A 22,712-nucleotide genomic window follows, 5' to 3' on the forward strand; every position below is an offset into this window, starting at 1 on the left:
TACACGGCTCAGACCTAATTGTAGCCTGTGCAAAATCAATACCACTTCAATGGTGAAAAATATTGCAGTCAATTCGTTGTTGCTTTCACACTTAGGCATTTAAAGAGCGCAAGTAGTTCATGAACCGATTATTCATGGATTCTAGTAACCAAAAGCAAACCGATAAACACAACGACCACCCAATCCCAAGAAATACAAGCACGCGCGGTTCCTCTCTTTGGATGTAATGGCTCATTGGATCTAGGGACTCGGATGGATCTCTTGACTCGTTGGATCTATTGGCGCGTTGGATCTAGTGACTCGGTTGTACCTCATGACTCGTTGGATTTTCTGACTCGCTCATCACGTGACCTAGTGGATCTCCCGACTCGTTGGATCTAGTGACCATAAGCGGTTGAGAGCCGGACGTCGATGAGTGAAGTCGTCCGGCGTTTGGGACGGAGAACCGGCACGTGGCCGGAAGCGTTGTAAGTGAGGTGTGCAACTTTTGCTGTGTGTTGTAGCCAAAGCCAGTGTGGTTTGAGAATAAACAGCGAAACAGCCTTCCATCCTGCAACGAGTCCCAGTGTCCCCTTAGGGGTTGTCAAGAACCCGAAGAAAAACGTGACTAGCTGTATCACAACAAGGATGAACCGGGTCATGTAACCGCTTCATTGAAGACACTGTGAATAAAAAGAAACCTGACCATGACTAATTTTATATCTCCCTCAAAACGCTCCCTCAAACAAAACACATGTCAGCCGCCTGGAAGCTCTCGGTCGCGGAGAGAAAGCTTTCACGTGTTCTCCCTTTGGTTCGCTTATCCCCACGAAGAAGAGGGCTTCACTCGGCCGGCAAAAAATGTTCGGTACAGGGCACTGTATACATAGAGCACAGGGCGCATCAGCCTACGCGGAGTTTCGGATCGGGTGTACACCCTCGGGCTTTGGAAGATGTGTCAAAATGCCAGGTGGTCCGACTTTTGAAGAAGTTATCTGCTTGCCACTGCGTACCACTTTCGGACGGCTAAACGCGCTGCGTTTTTTGTTCGCTTGTTTGAAGGCCGGCAGGCTATGCTAGAAGTTGGAGCAGCTGGTTGTCTCTCCGCACGGATTTCGTTTCTTTATACCTGCACACACACACCAACACACACAGACGAACACAAAAAAATGGGAGGAGGGGGGGGCAGAATGGAAGCTCGCTTTTTTCTTTTTTCCGCGCCGTCCCTTCTCATTACTTCGATACAGTCGCGACACACTCACTGGCTCTAATGGTGGAAGAAATCGAGTTGTCATAAGTCGACAGGTGCTGGCACAAACGTTACATTTGGTCGTTAATTAGGCGGGAAAATTTAATTAACCCAGGGTGAATGCCTTCAAGCTAACGGCGCTTGTTTGTTTGTTTCTGGTATCATCGGATGTCTTTTTCCAGGACCTTTCCGTGTACAACTTGTCGGTGCGAAGATATCAATGAGCGGCAGTCACTGGAAATTCGGTTTATGCTTTTGCTATCAGAGTCCTTCAATGCTTTACTGGTCACGAAACTGCTCCGTAACTCATTGGGAGAGCTTCATATGCTGCATTTGGCCGCCGCACGGTGGCGACACCATCTCACTGAGGTCACTCCTCGGGCGGCGTTGCGCTGGCTCGAACGGCGGAGACGCGGCGAGTTGTGTTTGCTTTGTGCGGAAAAAAAATCTAACCTGCATCTCGCGGTGTTGTGGTGCGACTTTAACACGTGTTGCGTCCCGGGATATCGTCCCTTGTACAAAGATACAACAGAAAATGTTTCCTTGTTCTGTTTACCGAGCGACGGGGAGCTGCGTGAGAAATGGAGGCGCGCCATTTCAAGGCAGGCAACGGGAGATTTCAGCTTCGAGTAAAAATGTGTGACAGTGTGTGGAAATGCACTGTATGTGAGAATGAATCCTTTTGAGAGCATCCTGGACCTAGAGTTGTACAAGACTAACTTAAAGCCAGATTTTTGTCAGATCAGTCAGGTAGTAGCGGTGCTTCATTACCCGTTTACAAACTTGTATTACCTTGCGCTCAGGCTCGCGTGTAAAAAAAGCTTTGCGATGTCCTGGTGGTTTTACTTTTCATATTTCCGCGAATTATCCCTTGGGGTTCGTTTTTTTTTTTTGTAACCACACGTGGCCGCTTCCGGTTTTTCTTATCTGGCAGCGCCCGTTTGCTCTTTTTGTCGTACGTTGCGTCAGGCAATATTGTTTGATATTGAAATGGTGTCACCTTGTCACTAACTTGATTTTTTGGTTCGATAATGTTCTCGATCCTGTTTCCATAGATCTGAATTTAATAACGTTCCGGGAATGATGCATGCATAGCAAACGCCACACAACTCACTTTATCGACGTTTATCTGTGCACGTCACGCTGCGGAGTGCTTCTTCGGCGTTTGTGTTTCATTCTAGTCTTTTGTAGAGCAGGAGGCCGCTTTAATAAACTTCATTGAGAAAATCTTTGCGTCGTTCTTGGCTACGTGGCAATATTGTGTTTCCTCCGGTGTGCTGCACATCTCAGCGCGAAAAAATAATTTTTTTTAACGCTGGACCACGCTCTTTCGTCTCCCTTCGTAATATTAAAATTTTTTTGTTTCGTGTGATAAAGTCAGTTTTATTGTTTTTTTTCGCGTCCTTTTTTGCAAGGATTGCCAAGCGTGGAAGCGGAAAGACACATGGTGCAACATATATCTTTTCGTGTTTTGATCCTTCGCGTTTCTGCAGCGTTTTTAGAGGTTCTCAAGTATGTACCCACTCATCGAAACGACAATACTATTGGGCTATCTTTTTTAGCGTTCTGTGCATTCCAGAGCAATCAAAGGATTCATTAAGCGTAGTCTGAACGACGCGTACTTGGTTTCTTTCAGTTTTTTTATTGTATTATCGATAGGCCCGCAGCAGTCCGTGACTACGGAGCTACCATATGTATGGTATTTACAGCTTTACAGCTTTTACAGCTTTACAGCTATTTACAGCTTTACAGGAAGCAATAGAGATTTAAAGATCCGTAAACACGACGGCGCAGCGCTTGTGCCAGAGGACGCAGAAGCCGTTGCCGTTCGCGGTAATTTACTTCGAAAAATAAAACACCATTGAAGGCAAGTGATATACACAATGGCGGGACTATTCATCGCTAACTACTACGAAAAGAAGCACACTTAATCATCGCGCAGACACCAAAAGCAGCGAGAGCTTGCACGCCAAGAGCTGGCCAATATGCCGCACGCGCTGCGGCTGGATGCCCTTCGTGCGGCGGTGGCGCCTGTAGTGGCGCCCGCGTTACCTATATGAAACGAGCGCCGATGTTTCGTGACCAGTAAAGCATTGAAGGACTCTGGTACTATGTATTCTTTGCCCCACCAACGGCAGGGCTTGCTACTTTAGATGGATATGAATATGGCGAGACGAAAAAGGAAAACAAAGGAGTAAAAAAAAAGAACGAAAACAGGCAATACTTTCGAAGCCTTGGTGATAAACTGCGGATAAATCTAGGAAACACCCACAGTAGCTATTGTATAAATGCGCGCGAAGATTGATTGACAATAATATTGACAATCGACCTTTTTCCTGTAGCGATCTGCGCATGCGCGCCATGCCGGTCCCGTCTTCTCAGCAGTCACCCCGGGCAATACAAACAAAAGAGCACTGGAAAGAGTCGACTGCTTTCTAGAACAACTAGGGCTGCACCTTTCTATCCCTGCTTTTAAGTGCGAATGCACTTTATAAGCGACCCCAAACCTTCCACCGGCGGCGGCGGCGGCGGCGGCGGCGGCGTCGGCGGCGGCGTCCGCAGTCCTCCTCTCTATATATAAAAAAAAACAGCACCCGGCGCCAGGTTGCGCTCCGAGGACTTTGCGGCCGCAGCGCGACGCTCTACCGACTAAGCCACGGACGCGACGCTGATATCAGTGTTAGTAACGCGCCTTATATCTTTAACGCAGTCCTCCTCTCTATATAAAAAAAAACAGCATCCGGCGCCAAGTTTCGATCCGAGGACTTTGCGGCCGCAGCGCGACGCTCTACCGACAAAGCCACGGACGCGACGCTGATATCAGTGTTAGTAACGCGCCTTATATCTTTAACGCATTCAAACTACGTCGTCAGCGGCGTGCGTTGGCGACTCAGCGGCGTTATAGCGGCTTGATAACTGCGTGGTGTACACGTGATACTACAAACCCGATGGAAGAGATGGAAGAGAAGGCGGCGAGGCGGTGGGCTGCGGGGGCCGAGCGCAAGCGCCGCAAGCGGGCCGACAACCGTGCATTCGCACTTTGACATTCTCCCCCTCGGGGAAATGCGGGGGAATTTTTTCGACAGCAGCAGATTAGTCTCGCGTGGGGGGATTAGTCTGGGGGAGGGGGGGGGGGGGGCACTTTTTCGGTCGCCTTCTTGTGAAAGGAACGGGCGAAGGGTGGGTTTGGGAGAACGAGCGAGTCGCGGCAGCGAAGTCACTGCAACCAAACCACCCCATTAACGCATCCACCCGTGTACTACAGCGAAGAAAATCGGTTTGCAATGGTTCAGGGACAGCCACAACCCCCCCCCCCCCCCCGGGCATCGGAGGTCAAAGAGAGGGCACCTAGCCTTTTTTTTTTTTTTCTCGCAAAACCCACCCCGGTCCCGGTCGCTTTCTCAGTCGTGGGTCAATGGCGTAGCCTGGTGGCAAAATTTGAACTACATTCAAGATGGCGGGTGTGGAACCGCCACCTTAATTTCGTGCGCGCCGGAGCGCAGGACCCTGTTCACTCAGACAAACGCCATGCAAATATCTGTACATAAAGTTTCTTTCTTCGACCTACTCGGCCCCAATGCTTGCCCCAACTCCGGTTAAACAACCGCCATCACCGGTCACGCTACCAGATCCGCAACAGAAGCGAGACACAATAAATGTAGCCATCAAAATGAAATGTAGCGACCATCAAAATGAAATGTAGCGACCATCAAAATAAAATGTTTCACGAATGGTATTGCGAGAAAAATGAAAAAAAAAAAGAGCAATGTATGGACAAAATTTATGCGAAGGGATAATACTGTACCCAAGCTAAACTGATGCTCATTGCTTAGTTGCGCCAAAAACGAAAAATTCAGTTAATACATGCATACATACATACATACATACATATGGTATGTAATTCTTATTGTTTCTACAGATTTTATACAGAAAAAAGTCAGCAGAAAAGCAAAAAAAAAAGAAGCACTACAAACAAGAAATAAGTGATTAGTGAGACAACAAGGAACCCACTTTTGGGTTCCTTGTTCCGGGTTCCGGGTAATTAATATAGAATCAGGGTGGTTTTTTGATGTGCATAGCCCTCAAAGTTTTGCGCAGCGATTGCATTGATTAATAATAATAATAATAATAATAATCAATCAATCAATCAATCAATCATGTTTATTTACGTGCCCAGGAACAGCCATAGGCCTGAGTGCTGGCGCACGGGTAGTTACATGAAAAACAAAATACAAGAAACATATAGCAAGAAACAAACAAGCGACAAGACACACACAAATTGAAGTAGTGAAAATGACAGAAATAAAGCACAGGCGGAGCCTGGGTACAGGTAAAAAAATAAAAAAAGAAGATGCCTATGTTGCTCTGCCCGTCGTAAAGGCCACACGACAGGCAGAGCAACAAAGTTTGACAGTAATACAACAAAAACAACGGCAAGAGTGTAGAGACAAATTAAGAAACGAACAAATGACAGTAAATAGTTTCAAACATAGGCAACTATCAGTTGGATAGACACAACCGCAGAGAAATCAAATTCCAGAAAAAAAAGAACGACAGACATATCATAGGTGTTTAACATACTGTATTCAACAGCGTTGTACGGTAAACTGTAAAGGATTTTTGAAAGATGTCAAGGCGTTCAAAGAAGCGGTTGTAACAATTCTGTATTCTGCGCACAGGAGAATGATTGGAGTTGCGCGCAGCGGTCAAGAACGGGCGATGCGACCTGGTGGGCCTTTGTGGTACACTAAACTCTAAACAGTTAAGCAGGTCTGCGCAAGAAAGGTCACCATGAACAATTTTGTGAAGAAATGTAAGGTCTGCACGCATACGTCTGCAGTTCAAGGAAGGGATGGAAGGGACTATGGATAAGTCAGAATCAGGATGAAAACTGTGATTGTGATGACGGTGCTTAAATATGGATAAAAACTTCTTCTGCACACGTTCTATTAATTCACTACTAGATTTGGAGATGCCGTTCCAGGCAACAGAAGCATATTCTAACTGTGGTATACATATTGCATTGTATAGCATTAGAAATGGATCTGGAGAAGAGAATTCCTTTGTAATCCGACACACATTTCCAAGGCTTCGGAGTGCTCGCCGGGTGATGAGCCTAATATGAGGAGAAAAAGAGAGGGTACTGTCGAAAAGCACCCCTAGGTCCCTAATCTCCTCAACCCTTTGCAGAGGAGCTCCCTCAATACTGTAGGAAAACAGCAGACGGTGGGTTTTCCGGCTGTAGGTGACAACCTTTGTTTTAGTGGGGTTTAAAATTAGGAAGTTTTTCCTGCACCAGACCGATAATTCCGACACATCCCTCTGCAAGGCACAGCAGTCCTGAACACCGCTAATGTGCCTAAATAGTTTGACATCATCAGCATAGAGAAGAAAAGAAGAGTTTGTTAACACTGTTGAAACATCATTGATAAAGACAGAAAACAATAATGGACCCAGCACGGAACCCTGGGGTACACCACTTGTTGCAGGGTAAACACTAGACTTTTTGTAGTTAACATCTACATAAAAGGCCCGGTCAAGGAGATAGTTGGACAACAAGGCAACAAGGCTTGCGTCTACACCGGACTTAGCAAGCTTGTTAATTAATAACTGATGGTTCACCACATCAAACGCCTTACTGAGGTCAAAATAAATAACGTCCAACTGGCCGTTTTCACAAACTGCAGCCGAAGCGTGTGTCATAAAGCTTGCAAGATTTGTGACCGTCGATCGACCCGAGAAAAAGCCGTGCTGATTTGGTAGCACAACGTTCTTGACGCAGGCAGCAAGACCTTTGTGCAGAGCTGACTCAAAGAGTTTTGAGGCGACACAAAGGAGTGAGATCGGGCGATAGTTAGAAACGGCTGACTTATCACCAGACTTAAATATTGGAAAAATTCGAGCGATCTTCCATGCACGAGGAAATTTACCTAAAAGTAAGCAGTTATTATAAATGGAAGTTAAGACAGGCACAAAAATGTTCCCGTAAGCCTTCATGAGGGCTGCTGGAATTCCATCTGCACCACAGGAAAATGATGGTTTCATCCGTTGAAGGCTGTCATTGACAATTTTTTCATCGAACCTAAGTGTGTTAAAATTAGAGTTATTAAACGATAGGCGTTCGTCGTTGCCATCTGGCAGTTGAAAGACAGAATGAAAGTACTGAGCAAAACTGGTGGCAACATCCTCGACCTCTTCACCATCGGAATTAAGCAGGCTAACATGTTCTTTAGACGCCTTAGAACGGCCGCGTACATACCTCCAGAATTCAGCCGGTTTCTGAGACGCAGCAGCCTCTAACGATTCTATATAGAGCTGGTGGTCACGCCGGTAGAGGATTTTACAAAGTGAGCGATACCGACTAAACTCCGCTTTCCACTTGTCAAGCCCAGAACGCTTGGCCTTTTTGTGGGCGCTATCCTTAAGTTTAAGCGAACTTCGAAGTTCTTTAGAAAACCAGTGGGGAAATTTGGAAGGAACAGGCTTATAACAAGGGATATACTTTTCCATGCCACTTCTGACTATTTCGGTAAAACGTCGAACCTGTTCGTCAACCTCATTGACATCCAAAACACTAGACCATTCAGCAGATGAATAAAAGTGATACAGCCCAGCATAATCTCCACGCTTGAAAGCATATCGCGGGACTGAACAATTGTCAACACCGCCAGAGCGATGCTGGGTCGCGACCGAGACAGAGACAATAAGAGGGGGGTGAAACTTGTCGGGGTGCACAAGGGATATTTGGGATGCACAGACTTGTACGTTTTGTAAGTTTGAGAAGCACACATCTAGAACATTACCACAAGAGTTTTCTATGCGGCAAAACTGCTGCATGGAGGTGAACGACTGAAAATCTAATAGCATGCTGCATTTCTGCGCTGCATAATGGTTTTTGTGCTCAAAGGAAAGACTGTTCCAGCGAATACCTGGGGTGTTGAAGTCTCCAAGTATGATGAGCTTATGGTTGGAGTGTGCATTTGAGACATTTTCTATGGATGTGAGTGTTCGATTAAATTCAGAAGGTAATACATCCGGGGATATATAGAATGCACCGATGAGTAGCTTCTCGCCCTTCGTGAGGCCTACCTCAAGCCAGACTGATTCGTCTAGGGTCTCGAGGTCAGCACGCCGCATGCACTGCACTGAATGATCAACGGCAACGAGAACCCCGCCACCTTTTTGTTTAGGTCCAGTTAATTTTCTGTCGCTTCTAAAGATTTGGTAGTTAGAAGGGAAATAGTCGGAAGACGAGATATCATCGGAAAGCCAGGTTTCAGTAATGACAACAGCAGAAAATTTAGAGCATACAATATTTCTAATAAATTCAGAGGACTTAGTTCGTAGACCTCTAGTGTTTTGATAGTATATGTCGAAACTCTCGTACTTACTGATCATTTTCAGTTATTTCAGAGCTGTAATAATAATAATAATAATAATAATAATAATAATAATAATAATAATAATAATAATAATAATAATAATAATAATAATAATAATAATAATAATAATAATAATAATAATAACAATAATAATAATCAATCAATCAATCAATCATTTATTTGCGTGCCCAGGAACAGCCGGGGGGGGGGGGGGGCTTTGTGCTGGCGCACGGAAACAGAAACACACGAAACATAATGTACACATCTCTCAAATACAAAATAAAATACAAAATACAAAAAAAAAGTTACGGAATGAAAGTAATTTAAGTGCATGAACTCAAAGATAAAAGACAAATGCAGAATAAGAGAAGTTGGCAGTTACGCCAATACAAACTCACAGACATGTTTGCGAAACAGAGTAGGGCAATCATTAAATATATCAAGGTAATCCGAGTACCGATTGTACGTGCATTGCAGTCGGAACACAGGGCACAAGACACGCAGACAATTGGGGTTGCAAAAGGTATCATGTTTCCTGGTCCACTTTTGCGGCACATAAAGACGAACATGTTGTAGCAGCTCACCACAAGACACTATGCCGTGCATAATTTTAAAGAGGAAGAGAATATCAGCCTTGTTCCGCCTGGAAGTTAAGCATGATAGCGTCAATGAAGAGGGCGATCCAGGGTTATAATTACTACTATCGCCAAAGCGATGGTTGAAGATAGATATGAACTTATTTTGGACCCTTTCTACTAGCTTACGGTTTGTTTTGCTCGTGCTGTTCCAGACAACAGATGCATATTCAAGCTGAGGACGACATATAGTTGTGTAGAGCTTGAGAAGAGAAATCGGCTCCTTGAACTCCTTGGACACGCGACAGACAACGCCAAGCGATCGAAGAGCTCTACGAGTAATTACCTGAATATGTGGAGAGAAGCTCAGTTTACTGTCGAAAGTGACGCCTAGGTCATTAACCTCTACCACACGTGGGAGTAATTCACCGTTGATGTTATAGGGAAACAAGATGTTGTCAGTCTTTCTTGTGTATGTCATTACCTTAGTTTTAGATGTAATAATGAGGAGTTTGTTGCATGAGCACCAATGCGAGAAGGACGAGATTGCTCTCTGGAGAGCGGAACAGCTGGCAGAGTTGGAAACAGATTTAAATATTTTTACATCATCGGCATATAAAAGAAAATTACAATCATTAAATATTGTCGCGACATCATTTATAAAGATTGAGAAGAGAAGTGGCCCGAGAACTGAGCCCTGAGGGACACCACTGTTGACCTCATAGGAAAGAGAAGACTGTCCATTTACATGCACGAAACATGACCTATCACATAGATAATTGCATATAAGAGATATCAGGGATGGTTGTATATCAAGCTCAGATAGTTTTTTGGCTAAGAGCTCGTGGCAGACGACATCAAAAGCCTTGCTTAAATCAAAGTAGACTACATCAAGTTGACCTCTCTCTTGCACAGCTTCCGAAGCATGCAGCATGAAGTTGACGAGATTGGTAGTGGTCGATCGGCCCGCGAAAAAACCATGCTGTTCAGGTATTAATGTAATTAAGGTAATTAAGGTAATTAAGGTAATAATAATAATAATAATGAAGTGACCCGCCGCGGTGGCTCAGCGGCTAAGGCGTTATGCTCCAGAGTCCGAGGTCGCGGGTTCGAATCCCGGCCGTGGCGGCCGCTTTTCTGATGGAGGCGAAAAGCAAAAACACCCGTGTGTATGTGGTTTCGGTGCACGTAAAGTCCCCAGGTGGTCAAAATTAATTCGGAGCCCTCCAATACGGCGCGCGCCTCATCGCCTGGGTTGCGTCGGCACGTTAAACACCACAATCCAATAATACTGACCCACATGGTTTGGGCCTGCCATCTCAAACCCCAGTCCGCCAACCCCGGATTCCACATCAGTAATTCCGAGCAGTGGGAGGCCGCGCTGCTCAGCTGCATTCCCGAAGTACAAGCTGCGGTCATCCAGCTGGCGGAAGACGCCGCCAGGGTCCATGGGCTGCTGGCCGCCGTCTGACGAAGCGCCCACCCGGAACCTCCCTCTCGGGTGGTTACGCTCAGCAAAGATGACAAATAAAGTTTTATCTCTCTCTCTCTCTCATTCACTCACTCACAAATACACGCGCACGCACGCACGCACGCGCGCACGCGCGCTATGTTAGATCGCGCACAACTGCTCTCGTGTCCTGCTTTAGCTTATAATCATGCGCGCACCAAATGCAGAGTGTATGCCTTGATACCGAAGCAACATAATGCATGTATTGGTGTATTAATAAGGCGGAATAATGCATGTATTGGTGTATTAATTGCATAAAACACGTGTGCTTTCATGTCGACCCTTGCCCTTAGTTTCATTTGTTAATCGGCTGCAAATAATTCTGATATCATCACAGTTGCCTTATATCTTTACAGATTCGCAAAATAATAAGCAACTGCTAATTTTTAGTTCATCCTACAGCGCCCGCACATGCTAAGCACTTTCCCCCTGGAAATACCAGACGTTTATGCGCGTCGACCAGATCGGCTGTGCCGGATTAATTCATGTGCCAATTTTTCAACAGATCCATCCACACAGATGCAGTAGGGCGGTTATTCGTTATGTGGACAAAACGAAAACGTTGCATTTCAGCAAGAAGTTTATTGCATTCGCCCAAGTGCTTGCATGATTTTATGCCAGTCTTACTAATGTGGTTTGCAAGGAGGCATATGTCAAGGCAAGCTGCAAATAAAAATGCGACAAAATAGACAAACCGTGGTTCTGACGCCGGGTGAAACTATATCGGCCTAGGTTGAGGGTCCTACTCTTAGTGACACGCGAGGATATTATTTTCTGGGGTTGGGGAGGCGATAGGGGGTTCAAAAGGGTGAATCCTACACTCTGTGAGGTTGTGTGGGGGTTGTTCCACGGCTGTTTGCAACTTGCTCATTCATCAACAACACGCTCGACATATGGACAGCGGCAACGTTAGCTTTTCTATCGACGCCAGAACACACCCCTCACAAAAATAATAGAAAGATTGAAACACACGAGACCATCAACTAAAGCCATTTTTACGTTTGTTTGGCCTGCTTGCACTATATAGTAGTCCCTTTAGTCGGACGGCAGAAGCCTAACGCATTACCGGTGACAGTGAACAGAATTTTTTTCTTTTCAAACGTGGTTATAATTAAAACTACCATAAGCTCCTGTTTCGAGTCAGTGCTCGTCCTTGTTGCGTTTTTTCTTAGCTCGTACATGGTCAACCACAGTTGGGGGGTGCGTTGAAACGTAGGAATGCTACTATTTATAGTTCTTTTTATGTAAATAATTCGCATACTTGCAAATGCTTTAACATATTCGTGTTTGGCTTGCAGAGCAAATTCCTTATAATGGAAATTCATAAATTGAAAAAAAAATTGAAAATTACCCAAATGTAGGGTCTTTTTTCTCGGAATCTGAACAAGCTAGCAAGTTGAAATTTTTTAGTGTTCTTCGTCTATCTTTGTTCAATCCTCTAGGAAATTCGAGTTTATGTGGTGAATGTGGTTCAAGTTGGCGAAAGCACCCTACTGCAGGTAACGCATTTTGTTATATTTTGAATGCCAATTAAACAACAGGCCGTCTTCAAAAATTTTCAAACTTTCGCAAGTTAAAGCCAAGAATTATCTCGATCACCCACAGCAAAGACGTTGCATTAGTTTTGTTGTTTTGCAGCTGGAAAGCGCCAGATATGGCCTTGTTAAAAGTACTGTGGAGACATTCCAGTGGTTTGGAACAAGCTTATGACCGCAGTGCAGGGCGAGAAATGGCCGTTACAAAGAGAAAACCATTGAATAAACATTTCGCTGAGCATGCTTCGTTGAAATTGGACGGGGATAGAGCACATTACACCTAAACCTCATGTGGAACCTCCGGCTTCCGAGCCCATGTTTGGCCGTGTGCAAAATTATCTCAAGCGCGCAATTCCAGACCGGGCCTTTATAAAACCACTGGGCTTTAAATGGTTGCCGTAATGTTTTGCATGTAACAAAACTAAGCCATGGAGTGAAACAAAAATGTCTTTAATGAACGAAGGTTGCAAATCATCCTTACGTTTGAACTACATGCATTTCAGTTGTCTGATCTGGTACTCACGCTCTCTTCAAACTTCAGGAATAGCACCCGTGTTCAATTGTCGGCTCACTGAAAATTTGAGTATACGTGAACAGGTTCCCGAAGATCTCTGTGGCAGCACATGCTACTGCCGAGCACTTAGCACCAAGGAGGCCGTACGGCTTCACTGTGGTTCGTTTGAGCATGAAGCAGGAGGGCAGTGAGGCTGATTCAAGTGGTCAATAGCGGATTAGCGGCAATCAAAGCGTTTTAGATGCCTAGAGTCTCAGGGTGGCAGCCGCCTGTCTAGTGACCTTACATAGAGGCCAGGGTGTACGTGCTCGTTTGTAGGCTGAACGGGATCTTTGTTCCAGTGTCCAGATCTTTAATTCACGCTGCGGAAGTTTTTGCTTAAGACCATGTTTTTATTCCCTCTTGAATAAGCGGCACCAAGTACGCGCTCCTCCCAACACTTAAGGCTATTGAGCCTCCTGGGGCTCGGTGGTATGTGTGAACCGCCGCAGGCGATGATCATGCAGAAACTGTTAGCGGAGCGGCTTTTTTAAAGGAGCCATGAAGAGAAAACACAAGTTTGGTTGATTCAAAAGATTGCCTCGTTAGAATCATACTGACACCAATTTTAACGTAAACTTCGCTCAAATAAGCTACATAATTAGGAAAAAAGGGAATGGCCATGCGACCCACTAGCTCATTTCCCGCAACATAACCTATGATATCATACCAGACAGCTCTGCGATTGGCGGAGGGCGGGAAAAGCAAACGCAAATTAGGCAGAGCTTGCAAGCCTGCCGAACGAGCTATTTGCGCTCAAATTTAGGGTACATTGTTTTTAAAGCCCTAAGAATGGTGGGTCAAACAGTGGAAGTTACGAAAGCACACGTAAACATAGAAGTACCGATGCGTACTGCTGTTGGTACTGCGCGCACTATGCTTGGTTTAGCTGCACAGGACTGCGGGGCTTTGGGGTTGTTTCAGACGACACTGGCCGATTGACGCAAGCGACGATGTCTTACGTGACGGTATTTGTCAAGCGAGCACCATGTTTCACGTTCTACTCCTCTCCGTCGAAACCGCGCGAGGTCGAGCGGCGATAGCGCTGGATTCAGTTGGTCCGACCGGCGAGGCAAGCAATCGGACTTCTCGTTGCAGCGAATCTTGACGTTGCGAACTTTTGCGCGGCTAAGCGCGGAGAACAATGAGTTTACGAATATTTATTAAATCCACAGCCCAGACTGCCCACCATGGCAGCCCACATTGAAATGCAGTGCGCTTTTGGAGGGTAAAGGGGTGACCGGTAAAGGTGTGACCGCAACGGGTAAACGGGTGTAACCGAACGGGTAAAGGGGTGACCGCATGCAGCGGCGAGCGACGTAAAAACCCTAACTCGTCGGGTACAGCTAGCAGATAGTGTGCGCGACAGCGACAGGCTAAAAAATTATACACGGGCCCCCGGGGTCGACGACAGCGGCAGGCGACGGGCCGTCGCTGTCGCTCGTTTTGTGCCGATCAGCAGCGGCCCACAAGCGAGCGGCAGTGACGAGCGATGACGACGGAGAGCATTGGCGGCAGTTTATTAACTTTTTTTCGTTTGTCACTTTCGCCCACGCTGTTTGTTGTACACATTGAGTTACGCACGTTTTTCATGTCGCTTGTCATCGTAGCTGTATGTAGTTACCTTTCAAAAACATGCACCGTCAGGCATACGTTCCATTCTTTTCCTCATCGGCGTACCACTGTGTAAAGCCTTATGATGCTTGATCGTCGGTGGAGCAATTCGAGAGGTCAGCCCTTAGTGCGCTGAACGAAGTCGTTGTGTTAGTAATCTGCACGCCCTTTTTAGTGTACCACTGCTGTGCGAAACCCCCTCCTCTTTTTTTTTTCCGGATCGCCCCGTCGTGACTACAAAGTGTGGTGAGTGGCCGAACGATGGCGCTACCTGCGCGGAAGAATCAAAACAGGCCACGACAGCTGCCTTAGTCACCGATCGCCTCAAAAAGCAGTTATTGCGAAAATAAAGCTCCACATGCGGGAAAGGGGATTATAATGCGGTAAAAAGTTGTGTTAGGGTTTGTCATTCGCAATTGTAGATAGCGGCGATCAAATATCCGCCACGATGCTATGCCTAAGCTTCCCAACACCCGAGACGACCGGAGCAACGCAGGCTGGTGCGGGTTGGTGGGGAAGCCCCTCTAAAACTCGCCGCGCGCAAGTCCGGTGCGTTTGGGTTTTTTGCATTTGAAGGAGCTTCTTTCTGTCTACTTGCAGAGGTGGGCAACACGAACTCGGAACTGCGCAAGCCCAGCGCAGCTCCACGTCGTACACGTAGCTTGCTGTACACAGCTCCTGCCCTTCATCCGCCAGACGTTCTCGTAGAAAGTCAAGGTCATGGTAACAATTCGCAGATCCATACCGCGAAACGACCGGCGGTATTCTCCCCTGGAAAAACACGACACAAAATATGTTAAAACAGCACATGCACAACCTGCGCGCAGGCCGATACACGTACGGACACGGGCGGATTGTCTGCTTCCGTACTACTAAAAGTTTCTGCGCCGCTCCCCTACGCTGCGCTCAGTGTACGATGTTCGGAGCGCCCCCTACCCAGCGCAGGTTCCGTAGTAAGTTCGTCACTCAAACTCCACGCGCACTCAAAACACAAAAGAAACGTCAAAACTGTGCGTACAGGCTCAGGCATAGAAGAGGTTGGTATACAGCGCCGACAACGGCGGATCGTCACAGGAAATGCGAGAAATAAGCTGCGAAGCTCACCAGCGACAGCCAATAGGCAACCATGGCCTCAATGATGTGAGGGGTGCATAGTGAGAAAAATTGAAGGGAGCGCAGTTGGTTTTTCCACGTCTTTCACAGCGATTTGCGCGCTCATCGCTTCACGTGTCCGTGTAGTGTAATATTTGGCTCAGGTATTCCTGGCAGTGTAATCTAAACGTCGCGCAGGTTTACTTGCACTGCTCAAAGAGTGTTTCAGGGTCCCTTTAGCTGTCTCACCCATTGCTGGACACCTGAGCTGCTCCCCCTTCCCATTGCGCCCCTCCCTCACAACACAGACTTAATCTGTACAGTTAGCCCCTCCGCACCAACTTTCATTTCATGTTTGACACTTTCATTTCGTTTTAATTCTTCGTCCCCGCTTTCTCAAGATTTAATCTTCCCAACATTTTGTTTTTCAAGTCCTTTTCACCTTGGTTTCCTTCTGAAAATATGACAAGCAGATCGGGGTACACGGCTCCGACGCGCCACCGCAAAGGCGCCAAAAAGGCTAAATATTCACCCTGAAGTAACAAAGAAAGCTGGGCTAGTTGGTAAGGGTTCATGGTGAAACGAAGCGTGGAGAAACAACGACAAACAGGAGGAACGAATACCAATACAGAGGAAGAAATCAGCGCTCCGTCCCGTTGTACAGGGTGGTGCGACGATAATTGGAACACTCAAAATGTTTCCTGAGCGAAACGCCGCTCTGTTCGCGCTCAAACTTCACATGAAGGCAGCATTTTGTGGTCTATTAGATGCGAACGCATCTCATTCACTCGCCTTGTCCCTGCATCCATCCAGGCGTTGTCGGCGTCCACCCATCCCCCATTCTCCTCGCCGCGTCAGCTGCGCTCTCCGCCGCTCACCCCCTCGCCTCTCCGATAGCGAACACTCTCGCGAGGGGCATTGGATTGGATTAGATTGAATTGGCTTGGCTTGGCTTAGATTGGATTGGCTTGGCTTGGTTTGGCTTGGGTTGGATTGGATTGGATTGGATTTGGATTGGATTGGATTAAAGTGGATTGTGTTGGATTGTGTTGCGTCATAGCCGCGGCAGACGCACTGGCGCCGGCGCGTCCGCTCACCGTTATGCGCGCTATAAAACGGGGTGCCTGCGCCGCTCCGCTCCATCGGTCCAGCGCCGTTCCTCCGCTGTCCAACGCTGCAACGTGAACCCCCTATGCATCGCATCTACACAGGGGCTCCCGCGAGGGGAGGTGGGAGATTTTTGGTATGACACCAGGAACAACGATGGTACTTACCTGTTTATTCTGAAAATAAATAAAAACAATTTTCGCCTATGGGAAAATTTCGGCTGATGTGGACGTGCGAGCCAGCGAAAGTTGATCTTGGAACGACGGCGCCACCTGGGGTATTCAGAGCGAAACGCTCATTTGGGATTCACGGTAGGAAGGAGCCAAATGGTGTAGCAGAGGATCAGAAAATGTAAAAGCGAGCTCATTTCACTCCTTCCTAGGTGCTCCTTCTTGGTGTTGTCGTTGTTTCTTCGCGCTTCGTTTCACCGTGTACCATGCGCCCGTACACATCATCTCATATGCGCGCAAAAAACAAAAAACAAAACAAAAAGAAAGCCACATGGAAAGTCGCCGAGGACACATGACCAGAGTTTCGTTGGCCGTGATGCCTCCCCCCGTACTCTTCTTGTATGCCGCCCTAACAGTGGTCCTGGACGTGATGAAGGGGCTCTGCTAGCCCCACTGTCGCCCCATTAAAAAACCAGCTCGCTCGCTACACCCCTTCTGGAATCGCAGTCATACTGACGGCACCCCCTCTGGAGGAGTCGTTCCTTGTTCGCGTCCGCTCGCATCCTCGACCACCGCGATATGGTCCCGCGACATTCCTGGATGCCGAAATTCTCCTCGCTTTCTTCCATTATACCGGGAAGCAAATCTGAATAGGCTGGTGGGGACGTGAATTGGACAGGCCAAAGCTGTGGTTTTGTTACCGTCGTGTTCCAGTTTTCGACGTCCGCATTACACATTAGAGGGGCACAAGTGGCACCCCCCTCCCTTTACCGAGGGGCTGGTACCCGGGGCCCAGGGCCCTCGCGACCCCCCCGCCACCCCCCCCCCCCCCCCCCCCTTAGCGACGCCACTGGTGCAGCGCTGCAGAAACAGCAGAGCTGGCGGAAGCCGGGCCACCCTTCGTGCAACAGCTTGGCCACCCTTCGTGCAACAGCCGGGCCACCCTTCGTCGGAGGCCCGGCTGTTGCACCTCAAATGAACTACCGAACTTGACGCTTGAACTTCTCTATGCCTGGCAGGCCAGGATCGTTTTGTCCGCAGGCTTTATCATATCTGCCCCAAAGTGGACCGCGCCTGCACGGACTAGAACAGGCGGCTTTGTGAGCTCGGCGTCTGTAGCGCGAGATGTTCTGTGCGTCACACTTCAGGCGCGAACGCACGTGAACTGGGGAGGAGAAGAGCACGTGAAAGATTATTCCACGAACGCTGGGCAGAATGTTCTCGAAGGTTGAGTGGTGCCGGCGCGCGCTAGGCGAGGCTTGGCTTCTCCTACTCGGCTACACGAAGGTCGCGCCTCTCACGCCGGAGTTTTTAAAGCGAAGCTTTAGTGTTCTCACTGAGGCTCTTGTACGCCAATACACCCTGCCCTGCAGAAAAGTCAACTTTCTATGACGATGATGATAATGATCGTAAGTGAAGTGAAAGAAAAACACGCTCCGCGTGGCTGGAACATGTTTCCCTCGCGTTATGAAGCCGGCACCTATCCGATTGCTCCATTTTGACATGGTCGAAGCAAGCGCCAAGCAGCAGGTTCCGATTCGTGCCGTACACCCCAAACCCAAACGTTAGGCCAGTGTTGTACGAAACTGCGAACCAAGGAAGGGCGTTCCTGGAACTAGTTTCTTTTGAGAGGAACGTAGGAACGCCACCGTTCGGTTAAGGTCGGTGGAACTGTAACGGTAACTCGTTAGGTTTACGAAGGAACGGAACGGGCAACGGCGGTCCTTCTGTAAACGTTCCATCGCTAGGATTCGCCTGTTTTGATGCACAGCCTTTAGGGCGCTGAAGCTAGTACAAAAACACATAGAGCGGTACTGTGTTTCTCTTTCTAAGCTGCCCAATTTGTCTGCCCCGTCCGCGGAACGTGCTTCCGCAAAGGTCAAAGGCACAAGAATAACCACGCAGAGGGCCGCAGCCTGTCACGAACAGGATGAGATGTTGCAGTACCTGCTGGCTGCTGTTGACTCCGATGTGGCAGATAAAGAAGGTCGAGGGATTGAATCAACTTTTCCTCATGTACAACACGGCAGTACCCTCAAGCGCTTCGGTGGAATAGCTCTTCGACATTTCCAACAAAGTGTTGAAAAAACGGGTTCTTCTGTCCGACTTCAATATCGCGATGCAACTCTTGCTTATAGTTCAAAGGAGGGACACTACTAAGTTGCAAATATGTATTCTGGACATTTGTTTCCCACTCATACTGTAATATTGAACCTGCATTCATTAAACGCATATGTATTCTTCCTTTCGTTGCAATTTCTTGCATGTTCAAGAAATTTAGTTATGTCCTTGCACGTGAGTAACTTTCTGTCTGCGCATGTGAAGACAGGTATCCTGACTGCACATTTGAAGACCGAAGCGGGAAGTGCCGTATGTGTTTCACTTGTGTCAAACAAGTCCGAAAGTTGCAGTTAGACAAGTCTGGAAATTTGTCTAGGAGTGTTTTTTATGCTTTTTTATTTCCAGACTATCTGCTGCAGGCGGTATTTATATTCGGATAATATACGCAGCTCGATGTGAGTTTTAAATTGCTCACTTTATTTCGCCTCAGGATTATCCGAAAGTATATCTTAATTTTAAAAAATCCAATGTAACGTTTATGTAACGACACGTTTCGTGTTCGAAGTGTAACTGTAACGCGTTCCTTTAAAGGAACTTGTAACGGGAGCTCCTTTTAAAATTGGGAATTAACGAGGAACGAGCTTTCGTTGCTGTTTTACAGGAACGTGTAGAACACTGTGTTAGGCCTACGGAGTGCACCCCCGAGAATTGCTGTGGGTATTCTTGAAAAGTGGTCGTACCTCCAGAGTAGCACATACTCCCAGTGTGGGATTGGCCAACCAAAGAATCCATCACGAGAAAGCTTCGCGTTCAACGATTGTTGTCGTTACACGGAAGGGTGAAAGATTTATTTCTTGGTATTTTTTTTTTGCGAACACCAACGGATCAAGCTCAAGCTTAAACAGCTCTGCTGTTAAATATTTAGCGCTGTCCGTCGTTCGATAATTGTGTAACTCGATGTACCGCGCACCGTCCTGCAACATCTGCAACTTAAAAAAAGACTGAGGACATCTGCGCTTGTGTGGCCTAAAGTGTCGGCGCAAAAGCATGCGTCATCAGGGTGTTGCTGAGTTTGAGTGAGAATGCGACAGTTTAAGGGTTTCGAAGTGTATATACGCTGAGCATCATAAGGTACCGGCGCCTGGCTGTGCGGCGACATCCCTCGTTTGGAAAACCGGTCTTGCGGTAGTGACCGAGCCTGGAAAGATTAAAAAAAAAAAAGAAAAAAAAGGCGCAGCTTGCACTAGTGATGGTTCAAGGCTGCAGAAACATCAGAGCTAGCGGCTCCTCTCCTTCATAGGAGACCCGGCTGTTGCGCCTCACATGAATTTCTGAACTTGCCGCTGAATGTTCTCCATGACTGGCAGGCCCGGACTGCTTTGTCTGCAAGCTTTCAGATCGCTCCCGAAAGTGTACCGCGTTAGCACGCGCTCAAACCAGCGGTAACCGGCTTCGCGATCTTTGCGTCTGTAGCGTGACCTTTTGGGTGCTGCCCACGTGAGACGCGAACGCACGTGAACTGGCGAGAAGAAGCGCATGTGAGATATCACTCCACGAACGCCTGGCAGAGTGCTCTCGAAGATCGAGCTGGGCGACACCGGGCCCTCTTCACGAGGCGCACGCTCACGTGCACTCGGTATTTTTTCTCGGTATTTTTTGCGAGCTCCTCACGTGGCACAAGCCCACACGCGAGCGTGGACGACGCTGGCGTTCTTCACGAGGCGCACGCTGACGCGCGGTCACTATTTTTTCCTGTAATTTTTTTTTTGCGAACGCCGTCGGACGAAGCTCAAGCAGCGCTGCTGGGAAAAGTCATTCGCAAATTCCTCGAACAGACGCTACTTTTCGGGTATAATATCTAATTATCGGACGTATTTATTTAGTTTCTGTTTAAACTCTATTGCTTTTGAGTAGTGCCGAGTTAGTTTTTCCCCATTTTTAGTTAGATAACGCAGTTAGATAACTGACACCGATAAGGCCGGTGTCAGTTCAGGGGATGATGTGTTTTCGCGTAAACTTGTCAGCAGAATGCAGACGCCTTGCACACAGCGGAAATGGCTCCATGATCATAGTAACGCCCGGCGTTAAACTTACGCACCCCATCACCATGATGTGTAAAACGGCCCCGCTCATCCTCTGGCGGCAAATATCAGTGCTACGTGCCTGTCCCCCACTGCACACGAAAATATTGGCTCATTGGCAAGAACACCGACAAGGGGTGACAGAACTCCACTGTGCAAGCACCGCACTTTCTGAAATAACGTAACCTTTCGTTCTTCTCCGCCGTAGCTTCATGATCGGTGAGCGTATACCGGTACACTTCCTACTTTACTCCAGTCGTTGTTGCGCCCGATACCAGCTCCAGGCGGGCGCTCGCTTCTGGCTGCCGCCGCCGTCCTTTCGCTTTGAAAATGACGTTTTTCGCGCACGCTTCAGGAGCACGGCTGATAAACATGGCAGCTGCAGACGGCTAGCGCCCACGCGAAATCGCTCAATCAGTCTTCTAACGCTCTCGCTTTAAAATGAAACAGAAAATGAACGCGAGCCCCTAGTGGCTTCATAGCGCGCCAGGGCAAGCCGTCAGTCAGTCTGGATTTCGTCGGAGCTGTTGGAGTGAGTCACACCGTGTCTTGTGATGTGCCGCCATCTTTTGCGTCGGCAAATCATGTTACATTACTCAGTACGCCAAGAAGGACGAAGCGTAGTATGCGTTCAAGGCATTGAATAGAGAAAAACGACACGAATTGTGCCATTCCAAAGGCGTCGTTGTCTCCCAACTCGCGCACGCAAACACGGTGTAGCAGTGCGCAAGTTGTCGCGACTACAACGCCTCCGGTAAAGGAAAATAACTGTATTTAGATGAGGTCACACACAGAAAATGCCCGATCGCCGCCATCGTTCCTCGTCGGCGATCCACTCACATGTGCGATCACTCCTTCCACTCACATGTGCGATCACTTCTTCGTCTTCGGGGGAAAAAGTTCCAACAACCTCCCCCCCCCGCGGCAAAAAAAGTGATGCGTAGGGGATAGTCCTAGTCTTTGCGTCTGTACTTTCCAGGTATGCCGAACAGCAGGAGAAGCCTTCATTTGGTTGCCGTTTCCCTTCTCCTTGCTTCGAGAGTGGAAGCTCTCATGGTCGTGGCGATGACACCGATCTCTGCCAAGCACACCATGAGCAAGAGCAATAATTTGTTCCACGTTCGTGTATTCGTGCAGAGAGAGATTATAAATAAATCTTGCGATGGAGCAAATGTCGTTTTTCTGTCTTGTCGGGTCGTTTGCTATTTGCTTCATCCACATTTCGTTAGTTACGGCTTCCTTGGACGCGTATACCTTTATGTCAGGTGGGCGCCACAACTTTCTTGGAGACACGTAGTCAGAAAAGATGGCTCCAATTCTGGCTCGGTTTTGTCTCGTTGACGAATCTTGATTAAACCACTGATTTATTTCCACGGCGGCCACTTTATCATTGTTGCTGTCAGGAAGGCAAGAACTTAACTTGGATGTTGACTCCTTCCACTCACGCTTGCTACTGGCTGTTTCACCGTAGGTCGGTCTCAGGATGTCCCGCACAACATTAGGACGTGGACCCTTCTCCGCACGCATGACCGACTCTTCCTGTTCAGCTTTGAGTGTAGCTGTCGGAGTAACTTCATGGACTTCGGTATCGTGGCTTGGGTTTTCAGTAGCATTCAGTGGGGAAGTCACAAATATTGTTGAAGTTTTAAGACGCGGGTCGTCCCGAGTAGCGTCACAGTGCCCACTGACGTTTTGTTGATCGGTTGTAGGGATGTCAATTTCAAATGGAGTTCATACTTGAGACAAAGGTCGTGGAGATATCTTCGGGGGAACTCAGTTGCTTGCCTAAGATGGATTGCCAAGT

Source organism: Haemaphysalis longicornis, unplaced genomic scaffold (genome assembly GCF_048455015.1).
Source record: "Haemaphysalis longicornis isolate Haplotype H1 unplaced genomic scaffold, Haemaphysalis longicornis Haplotype H1 scaffold_1, whole genome shotgun sequence".
In the NCBI taxonomy this organism is placed as follows: Eukaryota; Metazoa; Arthropoda; class Arachnida; order Ixodida; family Ixodidae; genus Haemaphysalis; species Haemaphysalis longicornis.